The following is a 22,838-nucleotide window of genomic DNA, read 5'->3' on the forward strand; positions in this document are numbered from 1 at the left end:
CCACGACCCGCAGCGCCAGACGTGGCGCCGAGGCACTCCTGCGAGGCAGCCGCCACCAGCCGACCTGCACCACCACCATGACGCCCGTCGCCCGACGCCACGCCGCCGTCGTTGGCCCACTCCGGAGCGCCGTCGCACCGCTACGCCCGGCATCGAGCGCAACATCCCCACCGTCGAGATCCGGCCCGCGCCGCACCTCCCGCGCAAGGAGACGAAATGGCCCCGCCGCTGCCGGCGACGATCGGGCTTCGCCAGCTCGTGCCCCTTGGCGGCGGCGAGGGAGGAGAGAGAGAAGCAGGGGGGTGGTGGTGGCGCCAGGGTTGCCTCTCGGACGCCTGCGGGAGCGTCGCGGGAGGGGAGGGGGAAAATAATGTAGTACATCTTCTCACTAGTTACGGCTTGCTCCTCCATGCCATTTATCATGCCCGACCTGGTTGTGTTCTTGCTAAAATGGGTGTACTATATAATTAAGGGTTTCGATCAGTTTTTCATTAGTTATGTGACATTCCTCCATTTGTCATTAGAATTTTCAACTACCCAAAAATGTTATCCCTTTGTTAAGTGTGTGCTAAAAAATGCCACTAGACATCATTATTGCCCGGTCAAAAGTCATTGACCGGGGTGAAGTAACCAAAGTATTCCTAGACCCCACTTGTCAGTGTCCCCTCAACAACTCACCCCAACTTGTGCCCTGATGTGATGGCTATAAGTCCAAAGCTAAAGCAAACTGTGGATAGGCTTCTCAGTATGCAACTTAGGTTGGCCTCTCTGTGTTAGGAATAGTCTAGAGAGTTCTAGATATTCTGGTTGTACTCGATTTGGTTGAGATAAAACCAAAACCGAATCCTGCCTAGAGTTGTTTAGATTCGTTGTTATCTCTTTATATTCTTGTAACCCAAGTCTCTAACGATATCTTGTATACGCCTCGATCAGGGCTTGCTGATCCTATATAACACGAAACCAGCGGCCTACTACGGTAGGTAAAAACACGCTTCCTTATTTTCACATGGTAATCAGAGCTTCCCTTCCAAAACACATCTAGCCTTTCCTTCCTTGCCGCCATGTCTTCCTCCTCATCCCACACCATGGCCAATCCCCTCAACAACCAAATCATCGAGAAGCTTACCCGTGAAAACTTCCTTCTGTGGAAGACCCAACTCCTTCTCCAGATACGTGGAGCTTCCCTTTTCGGGTAGCTAGATGGATCCATTGTCGAGCCTAAGAAAACCATCACCAGCACCGACAAAGATGGCAAGCCTACAAGCATGCCAAACCCGGCGCACGCGACCTGGGTCACCCAATACCAGCAAGTGCTCGCCTACCTCCTGACTTCGATCACGAGGGAGGTGCTGACGCAGATGGTCGCCGTGGAGACGGAGCACGCGGCATGGACCGCTCTAACAAACATGTTTTCGTCGCACTCCCACTCCTGCATCAACAACCTCCGGATCTCCCTCTCCAACACCGAGAAGGGAACCCAGTCAGTCGTGGTCTACTTTGCCAAGATGTGGTCATTCGCTGATGAGCTGGCGGCTGCCGGCAAACCACTTGGCGAAGATGAACTGATCTCATACATCCTGGCCGGCCTCGACCTGGAATACAACCCCCTGGTATCTTCTCTTGATGCTCGTACCGAACCACTTACACTAGATGCACTGTACTCCCAGATGGCGAACTTTGATCAGCGCGTCGAGCTTCTTCAAGCCTCTGGTGAAGGCGGCTTCAGATCTTCAGCCAACGCCGCTACTCGTGGGCGCAGTCAGCAGCGTGGTCGTGGCATGTCCCGTGACCGTGGTGGCGGGCACGGTGAACATGGCCGCGGCTTTGGTGGTGCCTCTCCTGGCTACAACAACAACAGGGGGCGCCCAAGACCAGGAGGACCGGCTGGTGGGGGTTTCCGCAACGATAATCGCCCCCACAGCCAAATATGCAGCAAGCCAGGCCACGTTGCCATGGAGTGCTGGTACCGGTTCACGGATGACTATCTTCCAGAAGAGAAGGTGGCCGGATCTGTAGCAACCTCATCCTATGGGGTGGACACAAATTGGTACGCCGACAGTGGCGCTACTAATCACATCACGGGTGAACTCAAGAAGTTAACCACCGGTGACAAGTACCACAGAGGCGATCAGGTCCACACTGCTGATGGTACATGTATGAATATTAGTCATGTTGGAAATTCCATTATCAGAACCCAAAATCAAGATCTCCATCTAAACAAAATTCTACATATTCCTACTGCCTCACAAAATCTCCTTTCCATTCATCGTCTTACCCTTGACAATCATGTTTACATTGAGTTTTGGCCTTATTTCCTTTTATCAAGGATCAGGTCACGGGGAGGGTGCTGCATCGAGGCAGATGTAGAGGAGGTCTCTATCCATTGATTCCATCTAGGACATCAAATAAACAAGCTTATGGTGTCATCAAGATATCTTCATCGCGTTGGCACGCTTGGCTTGGTCATCCTTCGTTTTCAATAGTTCAACGTGTGCTTAGGAATAATAAACTTCCTTGTCATGGGGAGCTAGATGTTGAGTCAGTATGTGACTCATGTCAACGAGCAAAAAGTCACCAATTACCCTATCCAATGTCTGCTAGTGTATCTACCAAACCACTTGAGTTGATCTTTTCTGATGTATGGGGAGATGCCTGATAATCCACAAGTATAGGGGATCGCAACAGTTTTCGAGGGTAGAGTATTCAGCCCAAATTTATTGATTCGACACAAGGGGAGCCAAAGAATATTCTCAAGTATTAGCAGCTGAGTTGTCAATTCAACCACACCTGGAAACTTAATATCTGCAGCAAGGTATTTAGTAGCAAAGTAATATGATAGTAGTGGTATCGATGGCAAAAGGTAATGGTAGCAAAAGTAATATTTTTGGGTTTTGAAGTGATTGTAACAGTAGCAACGGAAAAGTAAATAAGCGAAGAACAATATATGGAAAGCTCGTAGGCAATGGATCAGTGATAGAGAATTATGCCAGATGCGGTTCATCATGTAACAGTCATAACGTAGGGTGACACAGAACTAGCTCCAATTATTCTGAAGGAAATATGCCCTAGAGGCAATAATAAAGTTATTATTTATTTCCTTATATCATGACAAATGTTTATTATTCATGCTAGAATTGTATTAACCGGAAACATAATACTTGTGTGAATACATAAACAAACAGAGTGTCACTAGTATGCCTCTACTTGACTAGCTCGTTGATCAAAGATGGTTATGTTTCCTAGCCATTGACATGAGTTGTCATTTGATTAACGAGATCACATCATTAGGAGAATGATGTGATTGACTTGACCCATTCCATTAGCTTAGCACACGATCGTTTAGTATTCTGCTATTGCTTTCTTCATGACTTATACATGTTCCTATGACTATGAGATTATGCAACTCCCATTTACCGGAGGAACACTTTGTGTGCTACCAAACGTCACAATGTAACTGGGTGATTATAAAGGTGCTCTATAGGTGTTTCCGAAGGTACTTGTTGGGTTGGCGTATTTTGAGATTAGGATTTGTCACTCTGATTGTCGGAGAGGTATCTCTGGGCCCACTCGGTAATGCACATCACTATAAGCCTTGCAAGCATTGCAACTAATGAGTTAGTTGCGGGATGATGTATTACAGAATGAGTAAAGAGACTTGCCGGTAACGAGATTGAATTAGGTATTAAGATACCGACGATCGAATCTCAGGCAAGTAACATACGGATGACAAAGGGAACAACGTATGTTGTTATGCGGTTTGACCGATAAAGATCTTCGTAGAATATGTAGGAGCCAATATGAGCATCCAGGTTACGCTATTGGTTATTGACCAGAGACGTGTCTCGGTCATGTCTACATAGTTCTCGAACCCGTAGGGTCCGCACGCTTAAAGTTCGATGATGGTTATATTATGAGTTTATGTGTTTTGATGTACCAAAGGTAGTTTGGAGTCCCGGATGTGATCACAGACATGACGAGGAGTCTTGAAATGGTCGATACATAAAAATTGATATATTGGAAGCCTATATTTGGATATCGGAAGTGTTTCCGGGTGAAATCGGGATTTTACCGGAGTACCGGGGGTTACCGGACCCCCCCCCCCCGAGGGGGGGGGTTTAATGGGCCAAGATGGGCCTTAGTGGAGAAGAGGAGGGGCGGCCAGGGCAGGCCGCACACCCCCTCTCCCTCTAGTCCGAATTGGACAAGGAGGGGGAGGGAGGCGCCCCCCTTTCCTTCCTCTCTCCCTCCTCCTTCCCCCTTCTCCTACTCCAACTAGGAAAGGAGGGAGTCCTACTCCCGGTAGGAGTAGTACTCCTCCTTGGCGCACCTCCTCCTGGCCGGCCGCCTCTCCCCCCTTGCTCCTTTATATACGGGGGTAGGGGGAACCTCTAGACACAACAATTGATCTCTTGGATCTCTTAGCGGTGTGCGGTGCCCCCCTCCACCATAGTCCACATCGATAATATCGTAGAGATGCTTAGGAGAAGCCCTGCGCCGGTAGAACATCATCATCGTCACCACGCCATCGTGCTGACGAAACTCCCTCAAAGCTCAGCTGGATAGGAGTTCGAGGGACGTCATCGAGCTAAACGTGTGCTGAACTCGGAGGTACCGTACGTTTGGTACTTGATCGGTCGGATCGTGAAGACGTACGACTACATCAACCGCGTTGTGCTAACGCTTCCGCTTTCGATCTAGGAGGGTACGGGGACAACACTCTCCCCTCTCATTGCTATGCATCAGCATGATCCTGTGTGTGCATAGGATTTTTTTTGAAATTACTACATTCCCCAACATCATCAATGTAATGTAGGCATGTATTCCGAATATAGTCATACATGCTTATGGAAAGAACTTGCATGACATCTTTTGTCCTACCCTCCCGTGGCAGCGTGGTCCTATTGGAAACTAAGGGATATTAAGGCCTCCTTTTAATAGAGTACCGGACCAAAGCATTAACACATAGTGAATACATGAACTCCTCAAACTACAGTCATCGCCGGGAGTGGTCCCGATTATTGTCACTTCGGGGTTGCCGGATCATAACACATAGTAGGTGACTATAGACTTGCAAGATAGGATCAAGAACTCTCATATATTGATAAAAACATAATAGGTTTATATCTGAAATCATGGCACTCGGGCCCTAGTGACAAGCATTAAGCATAGCAAAGTCATAGCAACATCAATCTCAGAACATAGTGGATACTAGGGATCAAACCCTAACAAAACTAACTCGATTAAATGATAAATCTCATCCAACCCATCACCGTCCAGCAAGCCTACGATGGAATTACTCATGCACGACGGTGAGCTTCATGAAATTGGAGATGGAGGATGGTTGATGATGACGATGGCGACGGATTCCCCTCTCCGGAGCCCCGAACGGACTCCAGATCAGCCCTCCCGAGAGAGTTTAGGGCTTGGCAGCAGCTCCGTATCGTAAAACGGATGAATCCTTCTACCCCGTTTTTTTCTCCCTGAAAGTGAATATATGGAGTCAGGGTTGAGGTCGGTGGAGCGTCAGGTGGCCCACGAGGTAGGGGGGCGCGCCCAGGGGGTAGGGCGCGCCCCCACCCTCGTGGACAGGTGGAGCCCCCCCTGACGTGGATCTTCCTTCCAGTATTTTTTATATATTCCAAAATAATTCTCCGTTGATTTTTAGGTCATTCCGAGAACTTTTATTTCTGCACAAAAATAACACCATGGCAATTCTGCTGAAAACAATGTCAGTCCGGGTTAGTTCCATTCAAATCATGCAAGTTAGAGTCCAAAACAAGGGTAAAAGTGTTTGGAAAAGTAGATACGACGGAGACGTATCAACTCCCCCAAGCTTAAACCTTTGCTTGTCCTCAAACAATTCAGTCGATAAACTAAAAGTGATAAAGAAAAACTTCTACAAACTCTGTTTGCTCTTGTTGTTGTATATATGTAAAGCCAGCATTCAAGTTTTCAGCAAAGATTATGAACTAACCATATTCACAATAACATTTAGGTCTCATGTTTACTCATATCAATGGCATAATCAACTAGCAAGCAATAATAGTAAATCTCGGATGACAACACTTTCTCAAAACAATCATGATATGATATAACAAGATGGTATCTCGCTAGCCCTTTCTGAGACCGCAAAACATAAATGCAGAGCACCTTTAAAGATCAAGGACTGACTAGACATTGTAATTCATGGTAAAAGAGATCCAGTCAAGTCATACTCAATGTAAACTAACAGTAATGGATGCAAATGACATCGGTGCTCTCCAACTGGTGCTTTTTAATAAGCGGATGATGACTCAGCATAAAAGTAAATAGATAGGCCCTTCGCAGAGGGAAGCAGGGATTTGTAGAGGTGCCAGAGCTCGATTTTGAAATAGATGTGAATAATATTTTGAGCGGTATACTTTCATTGCCAACATAACAACCAAGAGATGGCGATATCTTCCATGCTACACACATTATAGGCGGTTCCCAAACAGAATGGTAAAGTTTATACTCCCCCTCCACCAACAAGCATCAATCCATGGCTTGCTCGAAACAACGAGTGCCTCCAACTAACAACAGTCCCGTGGGAGTTTTGTTTGCAGTTATTTTGATTTGATTTGCATAAAGCAAGGGACTGGGCATCTCGATGACCAGCCATTTTCTCGTGAGTGAGGAGCGGAGTCCACTCCTCTTAAGAATAACCCGCCTAACATGGAAGATACGGACAGCCCTAGTTGATACATGAGCTATTCGAGCATACAAAATAGAATGTTTATTTGAAGGTTTACAGTTTGGCACATACAAATTTACTTGGAACAGCAGGTAGATACCGTATATAGGTAGCTGTGGTGGACTCATATGGAATAACTTTGGGGTTTATGGAATTGGATGCACAAGCAGTATTCCCGCTTAGTACAAGTGAAGGCTAGCAAAAGACTGGGAAGCGACCAGCTAGAGAGCGACAACAGTCATGAACATGCATTAAAATTATTCAACACCGAATGCAAGCATGAGTAGGATATAATGCACCATGAACATAAATATCGTAGAGGCTATGTTGATTTTGTTTCAACTACACGCGTGAACATGTGCCAAGTCAAGCCACTCGAATCGTTCAAAAAAGGATACCACCCTATCATACCACATCACAACCATTTCAATAGCATGTTGGCACGCAAGGCAAACCATTATAAGCTCCTAGCTAATTAAGCATGGCATAAGCAACTATAATCTCTAATTGTCATTGCAAACATGTTTATTCATAATAGGCTGAATCAGGAACGATGAACTAATCATATTTACAAAAACAAGAGAGGTCGAGTTCATACAAGATTTTCTCATCTCAATAAGCTCATCATATAATCATCATTATTGCCTTTCACTTGCACGACCGAATAGTGTGGATAATAATAATAGTGCATGTGCATTGGACTAAGCTGGAATCTGCAAGCATTCAATTCAAGAGAGAAGACAAGGTAATATGGGCTCTTTGTCAGATCAACAATAATGCATATAAGAGCCACTTTAACATTTTAATTATGGTCTTCTCCTCTCAACCCCCAAAGAAAAAGAAAAGAAATAAAACTATTTACACAGGAAAGCTCCCAACAAGCAAAAGAAGAACAAGAAATCTTTTTGGGTTTTCTTTTTAATTACTACTACAAGCATGGAAAGTAAACTAACTAAAAGCTACAACTAATTTTTTGTTTTTCTTAAGGTTTATTAAACACACAAGAAGAAAGCATAAAAAGGAAATAAACTAGCATGGATGATACAGTGAAAAAGTATGAGCACCGACAACTAGCAATGAGTGTGTGAACATGAATGTAATGTCGGTGAGAAATACGTACTCCCCCAAGCTTAGGGTTTTGGCCTAAGTTGGTCTATGGTCACGGCTGGCCTGGTGGATATCCAAAGTAATAGTTGGGGTCGTACTGTGAAGAAGCCTCGGATTGCCACTGGTTGGCAATCACCTACGGATCCCACTGGTAATCAGACTGTCGTGGAGGATCAAATTATGGTTCTGGCTCTGGCTCTGTAGCTGATGTAGGGTTCGGTAGGCGTGAATGGCCTCCAACGGAACAAGGTACTTGCCTGCAGATAAATCAAACAAGGAAGGAGCAGGCAGGGTAATAGTCTCAAGATAATTTTTACCAAATATTAATTTGTACTTAAGCGCCTTTTCCCTATTCTTAACAATAAAATCATGTGCTACCATACTCTTATAATCTAGATAAACAGGAGGCAGCAACTTCTCTTCCTTCTCGTAATGCCTAATAGGTATGTTAAAGTGTGCAGCAAGGGGCGAGGCGAAGATGCCTCCAAGGATGGGGCCCTTACTACGGTTAAGATTTAAACGCTTTGCAATAATAGCGCCCATACTGAATGTGTCATCACGAAATAAGGCATGGCACAAAATAACAATATTAGGGCACTCAGGTTTCCACAGTTTCCGTGCCCAATTAAGCATCTACTAGCAAATATAGCAAAGTAACATAGAACAGGAAAGTGTATGCTAGTAATTCGTGCGTCGAAAACCTTCCTCATTTCCCCTACAGTAATGGTATCAATAAACCCATCCACATCGTCACGATGTGGTTCCTCTACGCTGCCCTCGAAAGGGATCAAACAAACCCGGCAAAAATCTTGAAGTGACATCTCCTTATGCTCATCATATAAATGAAATTCCACCATAGGTGGTGAGCTCCTAGCATGGAAATGAAAGTTTTGCACAAAGATATTGGTGAGTAAGAGACATTGTTTGCGTTAGTCGTGGAGTAAGGCGGTGAGGCCTGCATTCTCAGCCAATTCATAGAAATCATCATAAATCCCGGCTGCTCTCAAGAAATCATCACAAGGCCATTCACATGGCCGAACCTCCGTGGTCCGAGGAAGATTATATTTGGGCCTCTTATCCTCCTCACTTTGCTTATCCTTTGAGCTTCGGCTCGATGAGCCCGTCAAAAATCTCTTCATCTTTTTCTGAAATTTTTAGTAACTTCAAAATAAAAGTGAACCAAACTCAACAAAATTGATAGCAACTACTCCTACAAGTGCCTAGAGGCAATATCATGCATTAAAACTACTTTTGACCATATAAATTTGACATGCAAGCTCAAGAACAGGGTCACCTAAGCAGCAAAAATATGCAATGAATAAAGCACTAGAACAAAAACTAATTGGACCATTGGAGGAGTCACATACCAAGGAACAATCCCCCAAAGCAGTTTTTTGAATGGAGCTTTGAGCAAGAAGATCGAAAATGGCAGCAAAATGAGCTTGGACTCGGGTTTGAGCTGGTTAGTGATGTTTGTGGGAGGAAGGAGTGTGTGGTAGCTGGAATAAGTGGAGGGGAGCCACCTTGGGCCCACGAGGCAGGGGCGCGCCCTCCACCCTCGTGGCCAGGTGCTTGCTCCCCCTGTTGTGTTCTCAGTGCCAGATATTCTCAAATATTCCAGAAAAAATCATATTTAAATTTCAGGGCATTTGGAGAACTTTTATTTTCGGGGTATTTTTTATTGCATTGGTAATTCAAAAAATAGACAAGAATTACTATTTTTGCTTTATTTAATATAAATAACATAAAGTAAAAAGAGGGTACAAAGAGTTGTGTTTCTAAATTCATCCATCTCATGCTCATCAATAGGAATCCACTAACAAGGTTGATCAGGTCTTGTTAACAAACTCATTCCGAGTAACATGGAACCGGAGAATTTTTGAATAACACTAGGTTACCTCAACGGGGATATGCACATTCCCAACAATAAGAATATCATATTTCTTCTTGATAGTATGAAGAGGAAATTCAAAGCCTCCAAAAATAATCGATGGAATTTTTCCAATAGAGTTTACACTATGAACTTGAGGTTGTTTCCTCGGAAAGTGTACCATATGCTCATTGCCATTAACATGAAAAGTGACATTGCCTTTGGTGCAATCAATAACAGCCCCTGCAGTATTCAAAAAGGGTCTTCCAAGAATAATAGACGCACTATCGTCCTCGGGAATATCAAGAATAACAAAGTCTGTTAAAATGGTAATGTTTGCAACCACAATAGGCACATCCTCACAAATACCGACAGGTATAGCAGTTGATTTGTCAGCCATTTGAAAAGATATTTCAGTAGGTGTCAACTTATTCAAATCAAGTCTACGATATAAAGAGAGAGGCATAACACTAACACCGGCTCCAAGATCACATAAAGCAGTTTTAACATAGTTTATTTTAATGGAGCATGGTATAGTTGGTACTCCTGGATCTCCAAGTTTCTTTGGTATTTCACCCTTAAAAGTATAATTAGTAAGCATGGTGGATATTTCAGCTTCCGGTATCTTTCTTTTATTTGTAACAATTTCCTTCATGTACTTAGCATAAGGATTCACTTTAAGCATATCAGTCAAATGCATATGCAAAAAGATAGGTCTAATCATTTCAGCAAAGCGCTCAAAATCCTCATCATCCTTTTTCTTGGATGGTTTAGGAGGAAAAGGCATGGGTTTCTGAACCCATGGTTCTCTTTCTTTACCGTGCTTCCTAGCAACAAAGTCTCCTTTATCATAACGTTGATTCTTTGATTGTGGGTTATCAAGATCAACAACAGGTTCAATCTCTACATCATTATTATTGCTAGGTTGAGCATCAACATGAACATCATTATTAACATTATCACTAGGTTCATGTTCATTACCAGATTGTGTCTCAGCATTAGAAATAGAAATATCATTAGGATTCTCAGGTGTGTCAACAACAGGTTCACTAGAAGCATGCAAAGTCCTGTCATTTTTCTTTTTCTTCCTCTTAGAAGGACTAGGTGCATCAATATTAGTTCTCTGAGAATATTGCTCAATTCTCTTAGGATGACCCTCTAGTCATAACTCTAACATCATTATCATTTTTCTTACTATTTAATTCATTGAGCAAATCATTCTGAGCTTTAAGTACTTGTTCTACTTGAGTGGTAACCATAGAAGCATATTTACTAATAAGTTTAAGTTCACCTTTAACATTAGCCATATAATTACCCAAGTGTTCAAGCATATCAGCATTGTGTTCTAATTCTCTACCAAAATAAGCATTGAATTTTTCTTGTTTAACCATAAAGTCATCAAACTCATCCAAGCATGGGCTAGCAAACTTAGTAAATGGGATTTCAGCTTTATCATATCTACAGAGAGAATTTACCTTTACTACCTATGTCGGGTTATCAAGACCATGTATTTCTTCAACAGGCGGTAAATTAAGACCATGTATTTCTTCAATAGGAGGTAAATTCTTAACATCTTCAACTTTAATACCTTTTTCTTTCATAGATTTCTTTGCCTCTTGCATATCTTCAGGACTGAGAAATAGAATACCCCTTTCCTTCGGAGTTGACTTAGGAGTTGGTTCAGGAATTGGATCAGGAAGTGTCCAATTATTTTCATTAGTCAACATATTATTCAATAGAATTTCAGCTTCATCTCGTGTTCTTTCCCTGAAAACACAACCAACACAACTATCCAGGTGGTCTCTGGAAGCATCGGTTAGTCCATTATAAAAGATATCAAGTATTTCATTTTTCTTAAGAGGATGATCAGGCAAAGCATTAAGTAATTGGAGAAGCCTCCCCCCAAGCTTGTGGGAGGCGCTCTTCTTCAATTTGCACAAAGTTATATATTTCCCTTAGAGCGACTTGTTTCTTATGAGCAGGGAAATATTTAGCAGAGAAGTAATAAATCATATCCTGAGGACTACGCACACAACCAGAATCAAGAGAATTAAACCATATCTTATTATCACCCTTTAATGAGAACGGAAATATCTTAAGGATATAATAGTAGCGAGTCTTCTCATCATTAGTGAACAGGGTAGCTATATCATTTAATTTAGTAAGATGTGCCACAACAGTTTCAGATTCATAGCCATAGAAAGGATCAGATTCAACTAAAGTAATTATCTCAGGATCAACATAGAAATCATAATCCTTATCGGTAACAAAGATAGGTGAAGTAGCATAAGCAGGATCATATTTCATTCTAGCATTCAGAGTTTTTTTTGTTTCAGCTTAGCTAATAATTTCTTAAGATCACTCCTATCATTGCAAGCAAGAAAATCTCTAGCAGTTTCTTCATCCATAACATAGCCCTCAGGCACAACAGGTAATTCATATCTAGGGGAGAATCTTCATCATCACTTTCATCAATATTATCAGTTTCAATAATTTCATTCTCCCTAGCCCTAGCAAGTTGTTCATCAAGAAATTCACCAAGTGGTACAGTAGTATCAAGCATAGAATTAGTTTCATCATAAGTATCATGCATAGCAGAAGTGGCATCATCAATAACATGCGACATATCAGAATTAATAGCAGAAGCAGGTTTAGGTGTCGCAAGCTTACTCAAAACAGAAGGTGAATCAAGTGCAGAGCTAGATGGCAGTTCCTTACCACCCCTCGTAGTTGAGGGATAAATCTTGGTTCTTGGATCTTTGAAGTTCTTCATAATGATAAGCAGATATAAATCCCAAGTGACTCAAAGAATAGAGCTATGCTCCCCGGCAACGGCGCTAGAAAATAGTCTTGATAACCCACAAGTATAGGGGATCGCAACAGTTTTCGAGGGTAGAGTATTCAACCCAAATTTATTGATTCGACACAAGGGGAGTCAAAGAATATTCTCAAGTATTAGCGGCTGAGTTGTTAATTCAACCACACCTGGAAACTTAATATCTGCAGCAAGGTATTTAGTAGCAAAGTAATATGATAGTAGTGGTAACGGTGGCAAAAGGTAACGGTAGCAAAAGTAATATTTTTGGGTTTTGAAGTGATTGTAACAGTAGCAACGGAAAAGTAAATAAGAGAAGAACAATATATGGAAAGCTCGTTGGCAATGGATCGGTGATAGAGAATTATGCCGGATGTGGTTCATCATGTAACAATCATAACCTAGGGTGACACAGAACTAGCTCCAATTCATCAATGTAATGTAGGCATGTATGCCGAATATAGTCATACATGCTTATGAAAAGAACTTGCATGACATCTTTTGTCCTACCCTCTCGTGGCAGCGGGGTCCTATTGGAAACTAAGGGATATTAAGGCCTCCTTTTAATAGAGTACCAGACCAAAGCATTAACACATAGTGAATACATGAACTCCTCAAACTACAGTCATCACCGGGAGTGGTTCCAATTATTGTCACTTCACGGTTGTCGGATCATAACACATAGTAGGTGACTATAGACTTGCAAGATAGGATCAAGAACTCTCATATATTGATGAAAACATAATAGGTTCAGATCTGAAATCATGGCACTCGGGCCCTAGTGACAAGCATTAAGCATAGCAAAGTCATAGCAACATCAATCTCATAACATAGTGGATACTGATGGGTTTCGTAGTAATTTCAAAAAAATTCCTACGCACACGCAAGATCATGTGATGCATAGCAACGAGAGGGGAGAGTGTTGTCTACGTACCCAACGTAGACCGACTGCGGAAGCGCTGACACAACGTAGAGGAAGTAGTCGTACGTCTTCACGATCCAACCGATCAAGCACCGAAACTACGGCACCTCCGAGTTCGAGCACATGTTCAGCTCGATGACGATCCCCGGACTCCGATCCAGCAAAGTGTCGGGGAAGAGTTCCGTCAGCACGATGGCATGGTGACGATCTTGATGCACTACAACAGTAGGGCTTCGCCTAAACTCCGCTACAGTATTATCAAGGACTATGGTGGCAGGGGGCACCGCACACGGCTAAGGAATAGATCACGTGGATCAACTTGTGTCTTTCTGGGGTGCCTCTGCCTCAGTATATAAAGGACTAGAGGGGGGAGGCTGGCCGGCCATAGGAGGCGCGCCAGGAGAGTCCTACTCCCTCTGGGAGTAGGATCCCCCCCCAATCCTAGTTGGAATAGGATTCGCGGAGGGGGGAAAGAGAGAGAGGGGGCCGACCACCTCTCCTAGTCCTAATAGGACTAGGGGAAGGGGGAGGTGCACAGCCCATGTAGGGCTGCCTCTTCTCTTTTCCACTAAGGCCCATCATGGCCCATTTAGCTCCCGGGGGGTTCCGGTAACCTTCCCGGTACTCCGGTAAAATCCCGATTTCACCCGGAACACTTCCGATATCAAAACATAGGCTTCCAATATATCAATCCTTATGTCTCGACCATTTCGAGACTCCTCGTCATGCCCGTGATCACATCCGGGACTCCGAACAACCTTCGGTACATCAAAATGCATAAACTCATAATATAACTGTCATCGTAACCTTAAGCGTGCGGACCCTACGGGTTCGAGAACAATGTAGACATGACCGAGACACGTCTCCGGTCAATAACCAATAGCGGGACCTGGATGCCCATATTGGCTCCTACATATTCTACGAAGATCTTTATCGGTCAGACCGCATAACAACATATGTTGTTCCCTTTGTCATCGGTATGTTACTTGCCCGAGATTCGATCGTCGGTATTCCAATACCTAGTTCAATCTCGTTACCGGCAAGTCTCTTTACTCATTCTGTAATACATCATCCCGCAACTAACTCATTTAGTTGCAATGCTTGCAAGGCTTAAGTGATGTGCATTACCGAGAGGGCCCAGAGATACCTCTCCGACAATCGGAGTGACAAAACCTAATCTCGAAATACGCCAACCCAACATCTACCTTTGGAGACACCTGTAATGCTCCTTTATAATCACCCAGTTACGTTGTGACGTTTGGTAGCACCCAAAGTGTTCCTCCGGCAAACGGGAGTTGCATAATCTCATAGTTATAGGAACATGTATAAGTCATGAAGAAAGCAATAGCAACATACTAAACGATCGGGTGCTAAGCTAATGGAATGGGTCATGTCAATCAGATCATTCAACTAATGATGTGACCTCGTTAATCAAATAACAACTCATTGTTCATGGTTAGGAAACATAACCATCTTTGATTAACGAGCTAGTCAAGTAGAGGCATACTAGTGACACTTTGTTTGTCTATGTATTCACACATGTATTATGTTTCCGGTTAATACAATTCTAGCATGAATAATAAACATTTATCATGATATAAGGAAATAAATAATAACTTTATTATTGCCTCTAGGGCATATTTCCTTCATAGGGATCAAACCCTAACAAAACTAACTCAATTACATGATAAATCTCATCCAACCCATCACCGTCCAACAAGCCTACGATGGCATTACTCACGCACGGCGGTGAGCATCATGAAATTGGTGATGGAGGATAGTTTATGATGACGATGGCGATGGATTCCCCTCTCCGAAGCCCCGAACGGACTCCAGATCAGCCCTCCCGAGAGAGTTTAGGGCTTGGCGGTGGCTCCGTATCGTAAAAGTATCCACTCAAGAGCATAAGTATTTATCGTGGGTGAACAAATTACTGTTGAGCAATTGACAGAATTGAGCATAGTTATGAGAATATCTAGGTATGATCATGTATATAGGCATCACGTCCGAGACAAGTAGACCGACTCCTGCCTGCATCTACTACTATTACTCCACACATCGACCTCTATCCAACATGCATCTATAGTATTAAGTTCAAGAGAACAGAGTAACGCTTTAAGCAAGATGACATGATGTAGAGGGATAAACTCATGCAATATGATATAAACCCCATCTTGTTATCCTCGATGGCAACAATACAATACGTGCCTTTCTGCCCCTACTGTCACTGGGAAAGGACACCGCAAGATTGAACCCAAAGCTAAGCACTTCTCCCATTGCAGGAAAGATCAATCTAGTAGGCCAAACCAAACTGATAATTCGAAGAGACTTGCAAAGACAACCAATCATACATAAAATAATTCAGAGAAGATTCAAATATTGTTCATAGATAAACTTGATCATAAACCCACAATTCATCGGTCTCAACAAACACACCGCAAAAGAAGATTACATCGAATAGATCTCCACAAGAGAGGAGGAGAACTTTGTATTGAGATCCAAAAAGGGAGAAGAAGCCATCTAGCTAATAACTACGGACCCGTAGGTCTGAAGTAAACTACTCACACTTCATCGGAGGGGCTATGGTGTTGATGTAGAAGCCCTCCGTGATCGATGCCCCCTCCGGTGGAGCTTCGGAAAAGGCCCCAAGATGGGATCTCGTGGCTACAAAAAGTTGCGGTGGTGGAATTAGGGTTTTGGCTCCGTATCTAGTAGTTTGGAGGTACGTAGGTATATATAGGAGGAAGGAGTACGTCAGTGGAGCAACAGGGGGCCCACGAGGGTGGAGGGCGCGCTTGGGGGGGGGGGGGTAGGCGCGCCTGGGGGGGGGGGGGAGGGCGCCCCCCTACCTTGTGCCTTCCTCGTTGATTGCTTGACGTAGGGTCCAAGTCCTATGGATCATGTTCGTTCCGAAAATCACGTCCCCGAAGGTTTCATTCCGTTTGGACTCTGTTTGATATTCTTTTTCTGCGAAACCCTAAAATAGGCAAAAAACAACAATTCTGGGTTGGGCCTCCAGTTAATAGGTTAGTCCCAAAAATAATATAAAAGTGTATAATAAAGCCCAATAATGTCCAAAACAGAATATAATATAGCATGGAACAATAAAAAATTATAGATACGTTGGAGACGTATCACATCCCTCAGCCCCAAGGGAGAACTACTCCCTCCTCGTCATGGAGAGCACTGGGATGATGAAGATGGCCACCGAAGAGGGATTCCCCCCTCCGGCAGGGTGCCGGAACGGGTCTAGATTGGGTTTCGGTGGCTACGGAGGCTTCTGGCGGCGGAACTCCCGGTCTATTGTGCTCCCCGAAGGTTTTAGGGTATATGGATATATATAGGCGAAAGAAGTCGGTCAGGGGAGCCACAAGGGGCCCACTGATGACCCACAAGTATAGGGGATCTATCGTAGTCCTTTCGATAAGTAAGAGTGTCGAACCCAACGAGGAGCAGAAGGAAATGATAAGCGGTTTCCAGCAAGGTATTCTCTGCAAGTACTGAAATAAGTGGTAACAGATAGTTTTGTGATAGGATAATTTGTAATGAGCAACAAGTAACAAAAGTAAATAAAGTGCAGCAAGGTGGCCCAATCATTTTTGTAGCAAAGGACAAGCCTTGACAATCTCTTATATAGAGAAAAAGCGCTCCCGAGGACACATGGGAATATCGTCAAGCTAGTTTTCATCACGCTCATATGATTCATGTTCGGTACTTCGATAATCTGGTATGTGGGTGGACCGGTGCTTGGGTACTGCCCTTACTTGGACAAGCATCCCACTTATGATTAACCTCTATTGCAAGCATCCGCAACTACAACAAAAGTATTAAGGTAAACCTAACCATAGCATGAAACATATGGATCCAAATCAACCCCTTACGAAGCAATGCATAAACTAGGGTTTAAGCTTCTATCACTCTAGCAACCCATCATCTACTTATTACTCCCCAATGACTTCCTCTAGGCCCAAACAATGGTGAAGTGTCATGTAGTCGACGTTCACATAACACCACTAGAGGAGAGACAACATACATCTCATCAAAATATTGAATGAATACCAAATTCACATGACTACTAATAGCAAGACTTCTCCCATGTCCTCAGGAACAAAAGTAACTACTCACAAAGCATAAACATGTTCATAATCAGAGGGGTATTAATATGCATATAGGATCTAAACATATGATCTTCCACTAATTAAATCAACTAGCATCAACTACAAGGAGTAATTAACACTACTAGCAACCTACTAGCACCAATCCCGGACTTGGAGACAGGAATTGGATACAAGAGATGAACTAGGGTTTTGAGAGGAGATGGTGCTGATGAAGATGTTGATGGAGATTGCCCTCTCCCGATGAGAGGAGCATTGGTGATGACGATGGCGATGATTTCCCCCTCCGGGAGGGAAGTTTCCCCGGCAGAACAGCTCAACCAGAGCCCTAGATTGGTTCCACCAAGGTTCCGCCTCGTGGCGGCGGAGTTTCGTCCGAGAAGATGGCTTCTTATTTTTTTTCCCATCGAAAGACTTCATATAGCAGAAGATGGTCACCGGAGGGCCACCAGGGGGCCCACGAGGTAGGGGCGCGCCCAGGGGGTAGGGCGCGCCCCCCACCCTTGTGGGCAGGGTGTGCCCCCCCTGGTGAAGTTCTTGCTCTCAATATTTTTTATATATTTGGAAAACGTCTTCTGTGGAGTTTCAGGACTTTTGAAGTTGTGCAGAATAGGTCTCTAATATTTGCTCCTTTTCCAGCCCAGAATCCCAGCTGCCGGCATTCTCCCTCTTTATGTAAACCTTGTAAAATAAGAGAGAATAGGCATAAGTATTGTGACATAATGTGTAATAACAGCCCATAATGCAAAAATATCGATATAAAAGCATGATGCAAAATGGACATATCAACTCCCCCAAGCTTAGACCTCCCTTGTCCTCAAGCGAAAAGCCGAAATCGAAAAATATGTCCACATGTTTAGAGATAGAGGTGTCGATAAAAATAAAATACGGACATGAGGGCATCATGATCATTCTTAGAATAGTAACTTATATAATTCTTGTCATAAGATTTCTTATGCTAGAGTAATAATTCAATCACAATTTCAAGTATGAATCATAAACTTCATTGAAAACTAACAAACTATAATCTCAGTCATTGGAGCAATTGCAATTTATCATAACATAGGAAAGAGTCAACATACAAGATCTTTTCAGCAAGTCCACATACTCAACTATCATATAGTCTTTCACAATTGCTGACACTCACACAATACTTATGGGTATGGAGTTTTAATCGGACATAGAGAAAGATAGGGGCTTATAGTTTTGCCTCCCAACGTTTTACCTCAAGGGTAATGTCAACAATAATAGTTCATGAAAACTCACATCCAATTAGCTATATATACCAGGATCTTTCCAACATACTGTGCTTGCCAAAGGATAAAATGTAAGAAGGAAGGGTGAAGATCACCATGACTCTTATGCAAGGTAGGAGATAAAAGTAAAAGATAGGACCTTCACAGAGGGAAGCAGAGGTTGTCATGTGCTTTTATGGTTGGATGCACAAAATCTTAATGCGAAAGAACGTCACTTTATATTGCCACTTGTGATATGGACCTTTATTATGCAGTCTGTCGCTTTTATTTCTTCCATATCACACGATCGTATAAAGCTTATTTTCTCCCACACTAATAAGTCATACATATTTAGAGAGCAATTTTTATTGCTTGCACCGATGAAAACTTACTTGGAGGATCTTACTCAATCCATAGGTAGGTGTGGTGGACTCTCATGGCAAGACTAGTTTAAGGGTATTTTGGAAGCACAAGTAGTATCTCTACTTGGTGCGATGAATTTGGCTAGCATGAGGGGGAAAGGCAAGCTCAACATGTTGGAGGATCCAAGACAATATAATTTATCTCAGATGTAAGAAAACATAACCCATTACGTTGTCTTCCTTGTCCAACGTCAACTCTTTAGCATGTCATATTTTAATGAGTGCTCACAATCATAAAAGATGTCCAAGATAGTATATGTATATGTGAAGACCTCTCTTTCTTTATTACTTCCTATTAATTGCAACGATGATCAAAACTATGTTTGTCAACTCTCAACAACTTTTATCCATCATACTTTTTCTATTTGAGCTCATTACTCTCCATAAGGCTCACATGATCTCTTTGTTTCTTTTTATTTCTTTCTCTTTCTTTTATTCGCTTAGGATCATGGCAAAATAATCAAGCCCTTGACTCAACACTAATATTTATTATATATAGCTCACGGACTCGATTACATAGAAGGATAATAAAGCAAAACTCACAACAAGATCATACTAAGAACTTTTATTCTACTAGATCAAGATATTACCAAAGGGATCGAACTAAGAAAAACGGTAAAGATAAAAGTGATGGTGATACAATACTGGGGCACTCCCCCAAGCTTGGTAGTTGCCAAGTGGAGTGCCCATACGAGATACTCAATTCTTCTTTGTTGGTGGAGAAGTTGATGGTTTTGTTGATGGCGTAAGCTTCTTTCTTAATTTTCGCTTGAGGACAGAATTTTGGTCCCTTAGGTCCTCGATCTCCTACTCCAGGCTCAATATCTTTTTGCATAGTTCCTGCTTGTTTTCCTGCAAGAGGTGAAAAGGGATAAACTCGATCTTAGGTTTCTTTACCCTATCCGGGAGGATTGACTTTTTGAACTCCACATGCATGTCCCCAGGTCGAGGTAGTGGGACTTCATCTTCATCTGAGCTTGTCGCCTCCTTTCCCTTGGGTTCATAGTCCTCTTCTTCTTCCGTAGTCCAACCGCAATGCTCCACATCCCCATAGACCTTAGGATCTGCAAGGTAATCAGCCACATAGCTTTCTCCTTCCGAATCCTGGGACGACATGTTGCTCTGTCTGTAGCAGGACAGCTCAAAACAAAGACAAGAGATATTTGCGTGATATGGGAGGCAAACCCCCCGGGAGATTATATAATGAATTTTTACCGACCAAAATACGTGTCGTGTACGAAAACGGAGTCCGGAAAGCGCACGAGGTGCCCACGAGGTAGGGGGCACGCCCAGTAGGGTAGGGCGCGCCCTCCACCCTTGTGGAGCCCTCGTGTCCTTCCCGGAATGCTTCTTATTTTTTCTATTTTTCTAAATATTCCAAAACAGAGAAATATTGCCTTAAAAACTGTTTTGGAGTCGGTTTACTTACCGTACCACATACCTATTCCTTTTCGGAGTCTGAAACGTTCTGGAAAATGTCCCTTATGTATTCCTTCGGGGTTACAGTTTCAATAACATTGGTTTCAACATTTATGGGATTACCTGAGATATAATGTTTGATTCTTTGACCGTTCCCCACCTTTGGGTTTGTGCCTTCGAAGTTATTGATTTTTATGGCACCGCAATGATAGACCTCCTCGATAACGTAAGGACCTTCCCATTTAGAAAGAAGTTTTCCTGCAAAAAATCTTAAACGAGAGTTGTATAGCAATACATAATCACCTACATTAAACTCACGCTTTTGTATTCTTTTGTCATGCCATCTTTTAACTTTTTCTTTAAATAACTTGGCATTTTCATAGGCTTGGGTTCTCCATTCATCAAGTGAGCTAATATCAAATAGCCTCTTCTTACCGACAAGTTTGAAATCATAATTGAGCTCTTTAATAGCCCAATATGCCTTGTGTTCTAGTTCGAGAGGTAAGTGACATGCTTTTCCATAAACCATTTTATATGGAGACATACCCATAGGATTTTTATATGCAGTTCTATAGGCCCATAATGCATCATCAAGTTTCTTGGACCAATTATTTCTAGATCTATTAACAGTCTTTTGCAAAATTAGTTTGAGCTCTCTATTACTCAATTCTACCTGACCACTAGACTGTGGGTGATAAGGAGATGCAATTCTATGATTGACATCATATTTAGCAAGCATTTTACGGAAAGCATTATGAATAAAATGTGAACCACCATCAGTCATTAAATATCTAGGGACTCCAAATCTTGGAAAAATAACTTCTTTAAGCATTTTAATAGAAAAGTGTTATTGTCGTAGAATGTCACGGCTGATGTCCTAGTGTGAGGACTTAGTCATGAGGCCAACGCATCTTTGTAGTAGCTTGAGAGGGGTTGATCGGGATGAGAGACGCGACACACAAGACAAGGGTTTAGACAGCTTCGGGCCCCGGGAAACATCATCCGGTAATAGCCCTACATGCTGTTTGTGGCTAGATCTCATTATGCTCATGAGGGAGTTGCCGATAAGCCGGCTCTTTGTGTCTAGCCCTAGAGATTATTGCTTCTTGCTTGTCCCTCTTTGGGGAGCCCTACCCCTCCTTATATATGTCGAAGGGGCGGTTTACATGACTAGTCCTAGTTGGATTAGGATTACTCTATTACAAGTGGAGTCCTAGTCTTGCTTCCTTTGTAGGAGAATATTCCTTGTGCTTTCCTCATAAATCGTCCACCATAACATGAGCCGGCCTTCTGGGCCTTGGGCCTTGTCATCCATCTGACCCGCCCGCCGGGTTACTATGAGCCGCCAAGATTGGGCGGGTTACCCGTGAATCGCCAAGCTCCGGGCGGGTCATACATCTAGCGGTTTACACCGCGGGGTATATCCCCGACACTAGCCCCTAGTTTAATTTGGATTTTATCCATGTTAAACTGATCTGCAACATAAACACAAGAACAGATTTGATAGGTTGTACTCTGGGTTAAATATTCTTGTAAGCCGGCACCTAATCATCCTTAAGTCCTTGACATTTCCTCCTTGATATGTATCCATGATCTCATAGCAAATCTCCTTAGCAGATATGTCCCAATTTTACCAATGCAAAAAATCCAGATACTTCCTTTGAGAAATCCGGGTCAACAGGCCAGCTTCAGAGTCAATTTGCTGACATTGGTCTCTTGTTGAGAAATATTATAAGGAATAATCCATTTGAGTCGGTTTCCAAAGCTCCGGTTTAATAAACATATTGGACTCAAGATTCATCTGGTGATCCACCAGTTTAAAGATGTAGAGGTTGGCTAGTTATAACTGCCAAAATTGCCGGCTTGTAAATATTGATAGCACTGGGTCATAACTGTTGCCGACGCCGGATCATAATTATTGGTGACACCAGATCATGATTGTTGCAAACACCGGGTCAATCTGACCTGCTCAAAACTGAGAATTTGAAGATTTTCCCCCTTATATGTATATCACCTGTAGCCCCCAAGTGCCGGGTTGTCATGCTTGCAGCAACTTGGGACTTGTAATTGCCTTATGCTCATAAAACTTCAACCAGTGTAGCCCCCAAGGGCCGGGTCATTATGCAATAATGAGCAGGGACTTTGTAAATATGATCATGTAAACTGGAATAGCAACGTGTAGCCCCCAAGGGCCGGCTCAGTCAGATAATATTGAGCTGGG

The 22,838-nt window shown here is 43.0% G+C and overlaps 1 pseudogene; it reads left to right on the forward strand.

Moving 5' to 3' along the window:
- Positions 1–1,544: 1,544 nt before the first annotated feature.
- LOC123155160 (uncharacterized) lies at positions 1,545–1,683 on the forward strand (annotated as a pseudogene).
- The last annotated feature ends 21,155 nt before the right edge of the window (positions 1,684–22,838 follow it).

This window comes from Triticum aestivum, chromosome 7A, assembly GCF_018294505.1.
Source record: "Triticum aestivum cultivar Chinese Spring chromosome 7A, IWGSC CS RefSeq v2.1, whole genome shotgun sequence".
In the NCBI taxonomy this organism is placed as follows: domain Eukaryota; kingdom Viridiplantae; phylum Streptophyta; class Magnoliopsida; order Poales; family Poaceae; genus Triticum; species Triticum aestivum.